Here is a 17595-nt window from a genome sequence, read left to right on the forward strand (position 1 = left end):
CCCTGAGGTGCAGGATTTGGCTACAGTTAAAGGTGACTTCTATGCCCTTGAACATATCCCCAACATCATAGGTGCTATTGATGGGACCCATGTAGCTCTGGTCCCCCCCCACAGGAGTGAACAGGTGTACAGGAACCGGAAGAGTTATCATTCCATGAATGTACAGATGGTATGTTTGGCAGACCAGTACAGCTCCCAGGTAAATGCTATGTTCCCTGGCTCAATGCATGACGCCTACATCCTGCGGAATAGCAGCATCCCTTATATGATGGGTCAACTCCAGAGGCACCGGGTATGGCTATTGGGGGACTCTGGTTACCCCAACCTGTCCTGGCTACTGACCCCAGTGAGGAATCCCAGGACCAGGGCAGAGGAACGCTACAATGAGGCCCATGGGCGGACTAGGAGGGTGATCGAACGCACCTTCGGCCTCCTGAAGGCCAGGTTCAGGTGCCTCCATATGACAGGTGGTTCCCTATTCTACTCACTGAAGAAGGTGTGCCAGATCATCATCGCCTGCTCAATGCTTCACAATCTTGCTTTGCGACGACAGGTGCCATTTCTGCAGGAGGATGGTCCAGATGACGGTGTTGTGGCAGCTGTGGAGCCTGTGGAGCCTGTGGACAGTGATGAGGAGGAAGCTGAGGAAGAAGACAACGACAACAGGGAGTCAGTCATACAGCAATATTTCCAGTGACACACAGGTGAGAACATTTTCATTTTTACCATTACATTCACTGTCAAACGTCTTCCTCTATCCTGTGTGTAATTTCATAGCATTATTTAGTAACTGAGTTGTACCTTTCCATTACGGTTTCACAGGTGTGGTTACCAACGTGTGTTATCTGCTTGCATCCTTGAAGGACTTGTGAAGTGTGACATAGGTATGTTGGCTTTACAACTAGAAACGCATTTTGACACTGTCATTGATAATACATTTTACCAAATCACAGACTGACTCCAGATTTTTTTGCGGTTCACAGGTGTTTATTGAAGTGTTCAAAAATGGAGGGGGGTTGTACTATGGTGATGGGGGACGGTGGAGGAATGTTCATGGCAGAGTCCAGTCCATTGGTCACACAGGTGCACTGCCCATAAGGGCATAGGAAGTGGAGCTGGGGCAGTTAAAGTATGGACAGGGTAACAAAGTGGGACAGTGGGAGGACAATCAGAGTGGTCTCATTTCCTGGCGGGGGTCTTGCCATCTTGCTCTGTCCTGTTCCTGGATCTCAGGGACCGCTTGCGTGGTGGTTGTCTGTCTGCAGGGGGTGGGGTGCTGGTGTGGTGGTCCTGTGGCGGGGCGTCCTGTCCACTAGCGCTGGCGGAGGTGGTGGGCAGTTCATCGTCCATGCTAGTGTCAGGGGCCCCTTGGAGAGCCACGGTGTCCCTCAAGGTCTGCTGTATGTCCTTCAGCACCCCTATGATGGTGCCCAGGGCGGAGCTGATGGTCCTGAGCTCCTCCCTGAACCCCAAATACTGCTCGTCCTGCAGGCGCTGGGTCTCCTGAAACTTGGCCAGGACCGTTGCCATCGTCTCATGGGAGTGGTGGTATGCTCCAATGATGGAGGATAGGGCGCCCGAGGTCCCTGTTGTTGTTGGGGTGCTGGGTTATCCTGGGTTCCCTGTAGTGGTGGACACACCGCTGATTGACGTGTCCTGGGTACGGAGGTATGGGCCCGCTGGGTGGGTGCTGTGCTGGTGTTACCAGGGGGGGGAAGGTCAGTGTTGGGCTGTGCCAGGGGAACTGACTGTCCTGAGGCCCACGATGGTCCGGGCTGGTCATCAGGATCCAGTGGGGCAGAGCTGCTATCGTCACTGTGGGCCTCTTCTGTGGGTGGAGTGGAGTTGTCTGGACCCTCCGGTGTGGTTACGGTCCTTCGTGATCCTGCAGGGGCATAAGTGCATGATTATTGCATGTGTGTGTGTCATGGTGTGCAATGGGTGGCTCACCGTGTACACCAGTGCAAGCATTCCTGCGTGTGTTGATGGTTGGGGGGGTGTTCTGGGTATGTGCAGGGAGCATGCTTTGGTGAGGGGTGACCATGCTTAGTTGTGTCATTGAGGGTTTGATGTTGGGATGTGTGGTTTGTGTTATTAGTACATTAGTGAGGAGTTGTAGTGATAGGGGATGGTGTGAGGGTGGGGGTGTGTGATAGCATGCAGGTAGGGTGGGGGATATAATAGTTAAGATTTGACTTACCAGTGTCCATTCCTCCACCGACTCCTCCGAGGCCCTCTGGATGCACGATGGTCAAGACTTGCTCCTCCCATGTTGTTAGTTGTGGGGGAAGAGGTGGGGGTCCGCTGCCAGTCCGCTGAACCGCGAAGTTGTGCCTGGAGACCGCTGAACGCACCTTCCCCCGTAGGTCGTTCCACCTCTTCCTGATGTCCCCCTATTTCTTGGATGCTGTCCCACAGCGTTGACCCTGTCCACTATTCTGCGCCATAGCTCCATCTTCCTGGCTATTGATGTGTGCTGCACCTGTGAGCCAAATAGTTGTGGCTCTACCTGTAGGATATCCTCCACCATAACCCTGAGATCCTCCGCGGAAAACCGGGGGTGTCTTTGGCGTGACATGGGGTGGTGTAGGTGATGTGTGGGGTGGTGTATGTGTTGATGAGTGTGGTGATGTGTAGTGGTGTGTGGTGTTTTGTGCGTGGATGTTGTGTGGGTGATGGTGTTGTGTGCCTCTGTGTGGTGGGGTTGTCTATTCTGTGCTCTCTCTCTGGCCTTCGTCTCTAATTTTTGGTCGTAGGGGTTTGTGGGTGATGTGGGTGTGTGTTTTATATTGTGTTGGGTGTGTGGGAGTGGTGTTTGTATATGTATCAGGTGTGTGTATTTGGAATTGTCCAATGTGGCGGTGTTTTGGAGATGTGTGTGTATTTTGAGCGCGGCGGTGTGTACCGCCAATGGAATACCGCGGTTGAAAGACCACTGCGTGGATTAGTGGGTCGTAATAGCATGGGCGTGTTTCTGTTGGCGTGGAGGTGGAGGTTTTATTTTCGCCAGTTTAACACTGACCTTTGTTGTGGCGGACTTGTGTGGGTGTCTGAATTTCGGCAGATTCCGAGATGTGAGTCATAATAGCTGTGGCGGGATTCGGCGGTCGCGGCGGTGTATTGGCGGTCTTCTGCACGGCGGTAAGCGCCTTTTACCGCCAATGTTGTAATGTCCCCCTAGATGTCTTATCTGTCACCTTTTATCAGTTGTGTCAGTCACCTTTTCTCTACCTGTGACCATTGGCGCCCTATGCGTCAATGTTGCTCATCCCCCATATTCCCTTGTTTCATACCTGATTGTATTGGTACACAGCATATGTATCAACAGGGGTTGTTCACCCTTATAAAGTACTCAATAGTAGCATCTGACACTTTATTTACTCAACTGGGTGCTTTTACCAACCCCTTCTCACACCATCCTTAGCATAAGGCAAGGAATCCCTCCGACTAGTGCTTGTTCCTATATTCAACCCATAACACTTGGAGCAGGCCCAACCACCACTGGCCTTCTCCCCTGTGACCAACTCTAGTGCGCAACGGTCTCCCCTACCAAGAGACAATAGCTAGTCCAATGATTAACACCCTTTCAGTGTGGTTCCTTAATATGCATCAAACCTGCAACCTGATACGTGCAACAAAAGAACATTCTGACATTTCTAGGCTCCTAAAGGCCGAATATTGCACTAATATAAGAACCATACATGTCACTGGCAGAAACGGGCAGGCTCAAAAAAGGGATCAAAGACACAATATTACAGTACACAATATCATTGACAAAAATATTGTAGCAAACATATGATTTGCCACAATATTGTGTAGCTATACTTAGAATGCAAACAACAAACATATTGGAATAAAAAATATCGTGCCATTAATACAATCTAAGAACATAAAAAAGTATAGATGTTCTAATATATAAACATTTTCAACAAGTAAATGTTAAATATTCTCATATATAAAATTGATATAATATAAAATAAATAAATTCTACAAATTAATGCTATATTCAAATATAAATTATATAAACATATAGGTGTATGTGATTATACAAATATATTACAAAGCGGCGATAGCCACTCTGTATTTATAGGTAGAATTCTCTTCAATAGGAATTCCTCAGGTTTTTGCTTGTTAATAATTTTGCCACCATTTCACAAATCTCCATGAACCTATTGCTTTTTCTACATTGGCTGCTGATGCAAAATTGAGTAGTGATTAGTTAAGCGGGTGCAAAGAAAGAAGCATTTTCAATAGACTTTTTGCACAGACATAGCTGCAAAACAGTGAAACAGATTTTCATAAAATTTGCTAGGAATGAAGATTATGGTCTGGAAAGGACCATTGTTCGGCTTTTCGTGGAAATCCACTTAGAACGTACTTAGTAATATTGGAAAATATCTTTAGTGAGACATTGGGCCCTGTATACTGTGGTGAACCACTGTACATAGCGATGACAAAAAGGACTAAACATTAAGGGGCATATTTATGAGCCCCTTGCTCTGCTGTTGTGTCACTTCTTGTAACGTTGCAACTGCAGCACAAACCTTGAAATCATATCTATTAGGCCACACAAAGCCACTTTGCATGGTTTCAACTGGCCTCATAAATATTAAGTAAGGCAAGGCAACGCAAATCACTGCATTGCCTTACTCGGCAAAAGAGAGGCGTTCCATGGGCACTGCAGGGGTGTTTCCACCCAACACCCATGGATTTTGATGCATCCTTAGATTTACAGGAGCTTGTAAACCTGGGGATGCACAAAAACCTTATGCCTCTGAAGGGGAGGCGCAACAAGGAGAAATATCTTAATTTCTCCTTGTTTCTCCTCTTTCTATGTGTGCTGCATTCCTGCACAAAAACACACTGCCTACAATGCAGACACACTTGCATGATGGTACAAGGGCGCCTGCCTTGGTACTAGGCAGCCAAAACAGCACCAGCGCAGTGGGAAAGGACAGAAATGCGCTGTATGCCATAGATATGTCTCATTCCAGCCCTTTGACTTTGACGCACGGCAATGCAGCAAGGTGACGTACTGCATTGCTGTCTGCCAAAAGCCCATAAGGGCCTTTATGAGTGGCTGATGAAAGCCTTCACAAAATAAAATGCCAGTCATATTGTTGAGGCAGTTTAGCAAAGGCTGTAGAAGTAAGAACAATTATTTGTGTTGCTTTGCCTATTTTTAACAAACTGTTTTGAAGCAAAGCAGTACTTAGAAATGTTAAACTTGCTAAAAAGAACTGAAGGATGCAAGTAGAGGGGTACATTATATAACACACTACACCATTCTACTGAACACCACTGCACTCTGTGCCACTGTGCTGTACACCACTGCACTCTTGCCACTGTACTGCACATCACTGCACTCCACAACACTACACTATGCCACTGCACTCTCTGCCACTACACTCTACTCTACTACAGTGTATGTAACTGCAGTCTCTGCCACTGCACTGCATGCTACTGCACTGCATACTACTGCACTTTATGCCACTGCACACTATGCAACTCTACGCAACTGTGCTGTACTCTCCACCACTCTTCCCTTTGCCACTCTGATCTATGCCATGCTGCTCTATTCCACATCACTGCAGTCAATGCCACTGAACTGTACTTTGTACCATTGTACTGTATGGCACTACTAAACTCTGCAGTAGTGTAGTTTATGCCACTGCACTCTACGGTACTGCAGAATACGCTGCTCCACTGTGCACCACTGTATCCTATGCAATGCACTCTACACTATTGTACTCTGTGTCACTCTACCCTGCACCACTCTACGCTATTGCACTCTGCTCTAGGCCACTGCACTCTACTTTGCACTACTCTACTTTAGGCTGTACGTTGGTTCCCATTTGCATGTGTGGGATGGCAGAACTTCAGAATATGGGGGACTGGGTCCTTCCACACCATCAGAAAATGTTGGCCTGGTTCCTGGCTAGCACTTAGTACCCTACCGGAATTCCTAATCTTACAGGGAGAAGGTGATATGTGAAAACCTGAAATATGACAGTCTGACTCCCCAGGGAAGCTGTGGAATCAGATCTCGACCTTTTTATCATATTACTCTGCATGGCAAGGCAAAAACATAAAGATGATACACGCTGAGTTTTCAATATATTTATTGAAACTAACGTAATCTCATATGGAGAGAATGCGCTGCAATAATTAGGCAGACAAAACAGAGCAACATAACTAGCATTTGAACAAGGGGAAGACAATGAAAATTCCCACCATTGTTAGTTGGTCCTAGAAATTCTAGAGATTTCTTCTTAGCCATAATACCCTAAAGAGAGCATATTTGGGTGTACCCTTCTGCCTGCCCATTCCAAGGGATCAGTCTTAGCATCCTACCTGACACTGGTGTCAGGAGTCTGCCTGTGTGATGAATGGCAATCCTCATCAAGAGGCTAGCAGATCAATGCTACCAAGCTGCATTATCGATCACATTGCTTCTGAGATGGTTGCGGCTGGAATGTCCCTCTGACCCTTCCAGTCAATGCATCGTTTACATAATAAAACTGCACTATATTAGAAGATGCAGATTTGACGTGATGCTTTGTCTAGGTATTAAAAGCTGTCACCTAAACTGGCACCACGGCACACAGAATATCCTGTTTCATATGCAGCCATGGACAGAATGTTCCTGATTATGTGTCAAGAAAGCTAAATAGAAACAAGGGTCATGTACCCTGCCTTCCTGGAAAAGTATCATGTAAGCTTGTACATAAAAAATTATACTGCTAAAAATGCAATGTAGCTAAAATGTATACCATGTACGATGTGCAGTGTGAAAGAAAGCTTAGAAACAAAGGGAACCATGCTTCGGCCAATATGGACATCTCTACAAGGCCACTGCACTCTATTCCAATCTACTGTATCCCATGTAACTCCACCCCACACCATTCCACTCTATACCATTCCACTCCACATAATGTCACTCTACTGTACACCACTGTACTCTGCACCACTCCAAAATATGTTACTGTACTCTATGCCACTCCAAGCCACTGTATTCCACTCTATTCTACTCACTATATGCCACTCTGAACCACTCTATGTGACTGCACTTTATGTCACACTACTCAACATCACTCTACTGTTTGCCACTCTACTCTCCCCCACATTACTCTACCCCACTTCATTATACTCCACTTCACTTTGTGCCACTGTACTCCATTCCTCTCTATTGAACCCCATTTCACTTTTCGCCACTCAACTGTACACTGCTCTACCCTACTTCACTCTATTAAATGCCACTTCACTCTATGCCACTCTACGCTACACCACTGTACTCTATGCCACTCTATTGTTTGCCACTCCAAGCAACAGTACTGCAATCATTCTGTCATTTTACTTGACCGTCGTCTACTCTGTTGCCTCTATGCAACTTCACTCTACTCTGCACCACTGCATTGTATGCCACTATTGTGTATGCCACACTACTCTATGGTGCTCTACTCTACCCCACTTCACTCTACCCCAATTCACTCTATGCCACCCAACATTACTCTGCACCACTGTACTCTAGGCCACTGCACACCACTGTACTCTTCACAATGCTACTATATGCAACTGCACTTTACACCGCCGTACTCTTTGACACTTTACTGTACTCCACTGTAATCTACCCCTTCACTCTACTCCACTCACTCTACCCCACGTCACTCTATGCGATTCAACTGTATGCCTCTCTACTGTTTGCCACCCTACTGTACACCTACACCACTGTACTCAATGGCACTCTACTGTATGCCACTGTACTCTATGCCATTCTACTCTACCCCACGTCACCATACCCTGTCACTCTACCAGTCTTCACTCTATGCCACCCTACTCTACTTGGAATCATTATACCACTGCACTGTATGCCACTGTCCTCTACTCTCCACCACCCTACTCTACAACAACTGTCTTTCAGAGCCACTCTTCTCTATGCCGCTCTACTGTCTGCCACTCTAGTCCACGCCACTCTATGCCACTCTACTTTACTCTAATCTATGCCACTGAACTCTACACCAATGTATTCTGCTCTGCAGCACTCTACTCTAACCCATTTCACTCTACATCACTCTACTGTATGCCACTCTAGTAGGCAAGTGTACTCTACCCCACCTCATGCCAATTCACTTCACTCTAACCCACTTCACTGTACACCAGTGTACTATATGCATCCCTATTCAATGCCACTCTCCACTACCCCACTTCTCTCTATCTCACTTCAGTCTATACTACTTCACTCTACACCACTCTACTGTAAGCACCTGTACTATCCCCCTCTACACTGTATGCCACTGTATTCCACTCTGCACCACTCTACTCTACACAACTGTACTCTACACCACTGTACTCTACGCAACTTTACTGTACGCCACCCTACTCCACTACTAAAATGCAATTTATACCATTCCATTCTACTGTGCACCACTCTACTCTATTCCACTGTATGTAAATGTACTGTGCCTTGGATCTCTCTACAGAACTGCACTCTACACTACTGCACTCTACTCTATACCACTCCCACTGTACACCACCCTACTCAATGCTACTGTACTCTGCACCACTCTACTCACTGCCACTGCAATTTGCACCATTTTACTATACTCTGTACCAATCAACTCTATCTCATTTCACTCTGTACCACTCTACTCTGTCCCGCTTAACTCTGCCCTACTTCACTCTGGCAGTTATCTATACACCCCCCTACTCTACACCACTGTGCTCTACAACACTCTACTGTATGCCACTTCAAGCCACTGTACTCCATTCTATACCACTCTACTCTACGCTAATACACTCTATTTTATACCACTGCACTTTACATCACTCTACTGAATGGCACACTACTGTACACCACTATGCTCTGCTCCACTTCACTCTGCACCACCCTACTCTATGCAACTGTACTCTATTCTGCACCAGTCTAATCTATGAAAGTGCTCTCTATGTTATTGTATTCTACCCCACTCTTCTGCATGCCACTCTTCTCTGCCACTCTACCCTACTCAACTTTATCTCATTTCACTCTACACAACTTCACTCGATGCAGCTGTGCTCTATGCCACTGCACTGTACACCACTGCACTCTACCACACTTTCATATGCCACTCTGCTGTATGCCCTCTACTCTACCCCACTTCACGCAACCCCATTTCACTCTATCCCACTCTACTGTATCCTACTCTTCTCTATGCCACTGTACTCTACCCCACTTCACTCTAAGCTACTTGAGTCTACGACATGTCACTCTACACCACTGTAATCAATGTTACACTATTCTATATCTCTACTCTCTACCTCTCTTCACATTAGCCCACTTGACTCTGCCTCACTTCCCTCTACACCAGTTTACTTTACACTATGCCACTTCACTGTATGCCACTCTACACCTTTCTAGTCTAAGCCACACTACTCTAAAGCACACTACTGTATGCCACATCAAGCCACTATACTCCACTCCATTCTACAACACGCTGATCAACTGCACTCTACTCTATGCCATTGCACTCTACACAACAGCATTCTACTCTGCACCACTGCACTTTACACCACTCTACTGTACACCACCCTACACCACTCTACCCCACTTCACTCTCCCAACTCAACTCAATCCCATTTCTCGTTGTGCTACTTTACTCCACTTTGTGCCACTCTTCTCTATGCCACTGCACTCTATGCCAATGTACTCTACTCTGCACTACTTTATGCAACTGCTCTCTACAACACTGTACTCTTCACCATTCTACTATATGCCACTGTACTCCACCCACTTCACTCTACCCCTCTTTATTGTACCCCACATCTCTTTATGCCACTCTAGCCACTCTACTGTATGTCACCTCTACTCTACACCACTACAGCCACTGTACTCCACTCCATTCTGCACCACTCTATTCCACTGTACTTTACTCCATTCTATGCCACTTCATTCTTCTCAGAAGCACTTCGCTTTAAACCACTCTATTAAACACCACTCTACTCTACGCCACTCTACTGTACTCCACTTCACTATGAGATTTAACTCTACACCACTCTCTGCCATTTAACTCTACCTCTCTACACTCAATTCTGCACCACACTTTACTCTAAACCACTTCACTCTACAACACACTACTCAATGCCATTCTACTATATGCTACCTCGCTTCACTCTACCCCTCTGTCACTCTCCCCAACTTAACTCTATGCCACTCTATTGTACGCCACCCTACTGTATATCACTCTACTCAATGGCACACTACTCTATGCAACTGTACTATACACCACTCAAACCCACTGTACTCCACTCCACTCTTCACAACTCTACTGAACTGTACTCTATGCCACTGCACTCTATTCTGCACCATTGGACTCTACTCTATGCCACTCTACTCTACCCCACATAATTTTACCCCACTTCATGCTACTCCACAATATCTATGCCACTCAATTCTACCCCACTTCACTACCCACCACTTAACTCTACTCCACTTTACTTTACCCAACTTCACTCTACACCACTCTGCTCTACAGTACTCTACTCTAACCACTTCACTCTACCACACTACACTGTACCCCACTTCACTCTACACCACTATACTGTACGCCAGTCATTCTATGGCACTCTACCCCACTTAATTCGGCCCAACTTCAATCTAAAACAGTTCACTCTATGCCATTCTACTCTACTTACTTCAATATACTCCACTTCCCTCCATCCGACTCTAATCTTTGCTGTTCTACTGTATGCCACTCAATTCTACTCAACATTGCTCTAACCTATGCTTATATACTTTATGCTACTGTACTCTACTCTGCGCCATTCTACTCTACCCCATTTCACTCTGAGTCACTTTACTTTATTCTACCCCACTTCACTCTATGCCACACTATTATTTGCACCTTCACTCTACACCACTCTACTCTATCCAATGTACTCTATGCCCCTCTGCTGCATGCCATTCCAATCCACTTCTCTCCTTTCCATTCTACACCACTATACTCAACTCTACTCCACTACACTCTGTCACTGCACTTTACTCTGCCCCACAGCACTCTACACCGCTCTACTATATGGCATTGTACTGTATACCACTGTACTTCATTGTACACCACTTTGTTTCACTCTGTACCACTCTACCCCACTGCACTCTGCGCCATTGTACTCTATTCTGCAACAATCAATTCTATGAATCTGCATTCTATGCCACTGTACTCTGCATCACTCTCCTCTACCCCATTTCACTCTAAGCCACTCTACTCTGCCCCACTTCACCATACCCCACTTCACTCTACGCCACTCTATTTCACTCTGCACCACTCTACTCTTTACTACTGCACTTTACACCACTCTACTCTATTCTGCATCAATCAGTTTGATGAAACTGCACTCTATGCCACTGCACGCTATGCCAATCTACTGTACCCCATTTCATTCTACCCAATTTTACAATACACCACTTCACTTTACGCCACACTTTGCTCTGTTTGTTTTATGGTTTATGGGCCAACAAAATCTTTGTATGTCAATATGTTGTTGATTGTGATTTTTCTGTTTAGAACAATGTAATCAAAATACAGTATGAAGTATGTTGCAAAATACATTCAGATCACTCTGATTGAGCCATGTGGTTTTGAATATAAAGTAATTTTACTGTTAAAGTTTGGTCAATATTGGCACCCTATCTGTTTCATAACTTTCTATAAGTGGCATTTTCAGAATTATGACTTGGAATATGACTTTACCATTAAAAGGGATTTTAGATTATAATTCAATTGAGTCCAGACTTGAATTTCCTATCTGTTCCCAATCAAGAGTTAGCACTCATTAAATGTAATAGGGTAATCCAATGTTATCCAATTGGACAGGTAGGGCATAAAGTAATGAATGGAAAATTTAGGAGCTTTTCACGACGAGGACATGTAAAACTTGAAAACACGTCCTACTTTTTAAATACAATTGATCGAGCCTATGGGTTGTTAGGAGTCCTAATTTTGGGATAACATATATTTCTTAAAAAGGAAGGTTTACTCCTGGCAAAAGTTTAGTTTGCCAGGTGAAATTGACAATTTTTAAACAGCACTGCAGGCTGCAGTGGCAGGCCGAGACCTGTTTTAAAGTAATGAGCCCTGTATGTGATACTATGCTCTTGTAAGCAAATTAAATATGTTGATCAGGTGCAAGCCTTTTGTACCATGGAGAGAGCACAAGACTTTAACACTGTTGAGCAGTGATAAAGTGCACAGAGTCCTAATGCTAACAAAAACGAAATTCAGTAAACAGGAGGGGTGAAGGCAAAATGTTTTCGGGGTGACCCTAAAGAGAGTGTGGAACCCAAAAGAGGTATCCAACCGAACACTTTTCCTGCACTGTTGTAATCTCATAAAGTTGTAAAAGAATGTCCCTGGACCTAGCACTACTGCATTTAAAACTTCTCTTTTTCAAGTTGCATCCAGCTCTGTACTAATACATCACTTCAGCTTACTCTACTTTTCTAATTAAAAGTAGAGGACCCTTCATTTATGGTAACACTTTAGGCTTTGCTTGCACATCAAACTTCTCTATCTTGCAATCCCACCTTATTGATACAGTCCAGTTCAACTTCTCCATGCTTTTGAATACAAATATTACATCTTTTATTTTCTGACATATTATGTGCTCTTCTCACCTTTATGTTGTTCAGTCTTAGGTTTAGAATCATATTTATATTTTGGTAAATTTAAATTTCATCTTTACCTTGAACTAATTAATAGGCAACATCTGTTTTTATTCATGTTCCCTCATCTCCCTTCAGTTAAATGTTACAACTCTGTCGTCCCATCTTTGGGAGATACTGTTCACGGACTATCTGCAGCCTGGAATCACCATTAACACTCATCCAGAGTCCCTTTCTGACTCCTGTTTGCTTCACATTTAGATATTGTATGCTCTTTAAGCCCTATATTCGCTTCTATGGACTTCAGTTCCCATAATGCACTGCCTAGTAGTCAGTAAGACCTGGAATCTGCTGTCCATTGCTTCCTATGAGAATAGTCCTGCTGTTCCTTAATACTGGATTCTCTTCTCCAGGACTTGTGAGAGATTGAAACTGCACACACCTGTGACCACTCTTGTGTAGCCCAGCCATGTGACTCCGCCCTGGGCTTGCTGCTGCCTGCAACTGCTTATAAGCTGTTATTCCCTGAAGCTCCCTGTCATGCAGTGGAGTCTGTTTCCTTTGTGTACCGGACCTCTGGTTGGCTTGTTTTCCAGTCCTGTTCCTGCTTGCTTCAGCAAGAGCCTGCTCCCTGTTTCCCAGTCCTGTTCCTGCTTGCTTCAGCCTGAGCCTATTCACTGTTTTTCAGGCCAGTTTCTGCTTTGCTTCCTTGTTTGTTCCTTCTGTTCCTGGTATTATTCTCCCCTTACTTATTCCTTAGCTCATGTAACTTCTCTTCTGTGTCTGAGACTTGGCTGCTAGTTTCTGTTCTCTTTCTCTGTGATTCCTTCAGTCTCTTGTTCTCTTGTACTTAGTCTCTTGCTTGTTACAGTTTCCTAGAATTCCTGTGTATATTTTGAGCTTCAGTTCTTAGGCTCCTTTCTAGCTCTTACTCTGTATTTTCCTCTTGGGTTATTGTGTCTGGTAAGTGTATTAATAGTCGTCACCTGTGTATAAGTGTTTTCCTTCGGACAGGGGTTGGTTCCTTGTTTCCAGGAGGCAATTGCTGCCCCATTCTTTGTCTAGTGTTGTTTGTAGTTTTAAGTGCCTATCTGTGACAGTGTGCCATTGCTGTTTTCCAGGAATTGCCACTGTGAACCCAGCTGGACCAACATGGGCTTGTCTCATGCATTTAAGTACAATCCTTTTTTGTGACTTAATAGTCCAGGGACAGAATCACTTCTGCGCATCAAGGCACACCTAAGCTCCCAATGTGTGTGGCTGTGCAGGAAGAATACACAAAGCCCAAGTGCCAACTACACTCAGTCATGTGATCAGAGACAGGTTGTAAGCACCAAATGGCTAAGGAAAGAAAATGCCAACTTTCTAAAAGTTGTATTTTTAGAACTGCGATTTCAAATTCAACTTCACCCTAAGTTTGGATTTTAAATTGTAATTTGAGAGGCACCAAACCTGGAGGGGTTTTCTCTTCACATTTGGAAATTACACTTATAAAGTGTAATATGGCGATTCCAATGTTAACCTATGGGATAGATTGGCCTTTCAATGGTGAATAAATTAAGAGTTTTTCACCACCAGGACATGTAAAACTAAAAAGTATATGTCCTACTGCTAAAATACATTGCACCCTGCCCTCAGCGGTGTCCATGACCTATCCTAGGTGTGACCTATATGTGAGAAAAAGGGAGGTCTGGGCCTGGCTAAAGGTTTAATTTGCAAGGTCGAAATGGCAGTTCAAACCTGCACATACAGGGCTACTTAAGGGGGTTGTACAATGAGTTCTGCATCCCACTAATAGCATTCAATTTGCAGGCCATGGGCACATGTAGCGCACGTTACTAGGGATTTATACATAAATTAAATATGCCAATTGGGTATGAGCCAATGTTACCAAGTTTTAAGAAAAGAGCACAAGCACTTTAGCTGTGGTAACATGTTCAGAATCTAAAGGCCAGCAAAAACGAAGTCAGAAAAAAACAGGAGATTTGAAGGCAAAAAGTTGGGAGGAAACCATTCCAAGGATGATAGATCTAACAGTTATGTTATCTTTTGACAATTGCACACATGTGCATTGGGAGGTATGTTTGCACACAAGTTGTGATGTATGTGTGCATCACTTGTGGTGCATTGCTGCAACTTTCAATTACCATTTTAATTACTGTTCTAACTTAGCAGATGGACTTTTTCAAATAGTAAAATTAATAAAAAGAAGTGTTCACTGGTGAAAAAAAAGATAACAGTGTGACATTCATTTCTAAGGATTGTAGCTAGATATGGAAAAGAATTAGGGTAGAAAGTAGAGCACCACCCATGCTTTGGATTTTGTTTCTGAATATAAAGTAAGAAAATAATGTGTGCAGTGCAGCACACCTATGTTGACAAAGCTGTATTAGCACACTTTCAATGCATTTACAGGAATCGTTGTGACACCTAGTCATATAAATGCAGAGATGTCTGATGGGCTGGTGTAAATCTCTAAATCTGGTGTGTGGAGTACAAGGTACTCAGCAATGTCAAAGGTACTAATCCCCTATGCCAAAACTCTAAATCAAGCACTAAGTAATTCCATTCCCTCCCCAGCTATGCTTAAAGATAAATAAAAAGAAATCTGTCTATTCTAGGAAACAGTGAAGGAAACAACTCATCCAATCAGAACAATGTGAGACCTGAATGCTCCTGGAAGGGACAAGCACAAGAAGCAGGAAGAAAGCCATTGAGTCAAAAGCAGATACCAGAAATAGACAGCAAAGCCATGCACTCGTGAGTAAGGAGCTGACCCAAACTTCAATATTAATATGATATATATGCATGAATCAACTGATCTGCCTACACAAAGGTGACGTTTTCTGTAGCTGAGATCAATTAATGGCCTTTTTTAAATATGTAAATCAGTAATGGCTTTCCTTAACACTGACTTCAAGATCGAGCACTTTGCACCTGGCTGCAGATAGCTGTATGGACTAGGTTAAGAACTTTGTCCTTCATTATGACATTGGCAGTAAGTGCTGCTTACCATCATGCTGACTGCCACCAACATACCGTGACCACGGCGGTGTACCGCTACAGGCATTTTGACCCACACACAAAAATCCACCACTATACAGACACACACACAAGTCCGCCAGCCCAAAGGTCAGTGATAAAATGGTGGTACAAAAACCCACACCGTTACGCCAACAGAAATATGCCCACAGCATTATGACCCACGAATCTCTGCGGCGGATATTCAACTGCGATAAACCATTGGCGGTAAATACTGTTGGGCTCAAAATACACACACACTAACAAAACAACACCACATTGGATAATTCAAACTACACACACCTGACACACATACACACACCACACCCACACACCCACACCACTATAAAACACCCACCCACACTACCCACAACCCTTTATCACTACAAACAAGTTACAACAGAGAGACACACCAGGAGCACCCACAGAATCAGAGCCACACAACACCATCACCCATACACCATCCACGCACCTCAAAGCACACACCCCAACACATCACCCCACACACTCTCACACACACCACTCACACCACTCACACTACACCCATGGCACCATAAAGACACCCCAGGTTCCTAGAGGAGGAGCTAAGGATCATGGTGGAGGAAGTCATCCTGGTAGAGCCACAGCTATTCAGATCACAGGTGCAGCAGACGTCCATTGCTTGGAAGATGGAGCTATGGTGGAGAGTCGTGGAAAGGGTCAACGCCATGGTACAGTACCCCAGAACAAAGGGATGACATCAGGAAGATGCGTTCCAAGGTAGCAAGACACCAGATAGCTGTACAGAGGACTGGTGGTTGACCCCCACCTCCTCCCCCACAACTAATAACATGGGAGGAGCAAGTCTTGGCAATCATGCATCCTCAGGGCTTGGCAGGAGTAGCAGGAGGACTGGACTCTGGTAAGTCAAAGCTTTGCTACTTTCACCACCCCCTACCTGCATGCCAGCACAAACTCCCACCCCCTACCCTCACCCCCATCACTCCACCACCTCACATATAGCCCACAGTCACAACCCACCCATCCCAATACCAAGCCCTGCATGCAGCACCAATGCCTGGACACCACTCACAGACCTGTGTGGACAACCATCACCACAGCAATGCCACTAGTGACAATCACTTAGCTAACCAAATCAGAACTCACACAAGCCAAAGCTGCCTTGGTAATACCAACCATAGAGGGGAACCATATCCATGCACAAGATGTCACATACAGTAACAATAACACTGCGTTTACATACCCACAGGACCCCCACATAAGGTCACCGGAGAGGAGGTGCCAGCAACATCCAGTTCCCCCCCGAAGAGGCCCACAGTGATGACAGCAGCTCCGCACGCCTAGATCAGGATGACCAACCTGGTCCATCAAGGACCTCTGGACAGTCGGTGACCGAGGCACAGTCCCATACCAGCATAGAGCCTCCACCCTCAGGAAACACCACCACAGCACCCACCCAGGGGGCCCATACCTTTGTCCCCAGGACCCGTCAATCAGCAGTGTGTCCACCACTACAGGGGCCCCAGGCAACCCCACAAACACATCATGAACAGGAACCTGGGGTCAGTGGCAGTGGGCACACGGTTCAGAGGCAGAGGCACAGGACAACAGGGAAGCTGGAGGACTGCTGTGCGACAAGGGGAGGACAGGCCCAGGGAACCGACTCTCCACAAGGCACTCACCAACATCCTGGGAGCATACCACCATTCCCAGGAGACCATGGGCCAGGTACTGGCCAAGTTGCAGGAGACCCAGCGGCTGGAGGAGGAACAGTACCTGGGGATCAGGGAGGACCTGAGGGACATCTACACCACCCTGGTCACCATTGCAGGGGTGCTGGCAGACATGGCCAACACCAGGAGGGAGGCAGTGACACTAGCCACACTGATGAACAGCCCTCCACCTCCGCTGATGCTAGTGGACAGGAGGCCCCGCCAAAG

This window comes from Pleurodeles waltl, chromosome 1_2 (assembly GCF_031143425.1).
Source record: "Pleurodeles waltl isolate 20211129_DDA chromosome 1_2, aPleWal1.hap1.20221129, whole genome shotgun sequence".
Classification (NCBI taxonomy): Eukaryota; Metazoa; Chordata; class Amphibia; order Caudata; family Salamandridae; genus Pleurodeles; species Pleurodeles waltl.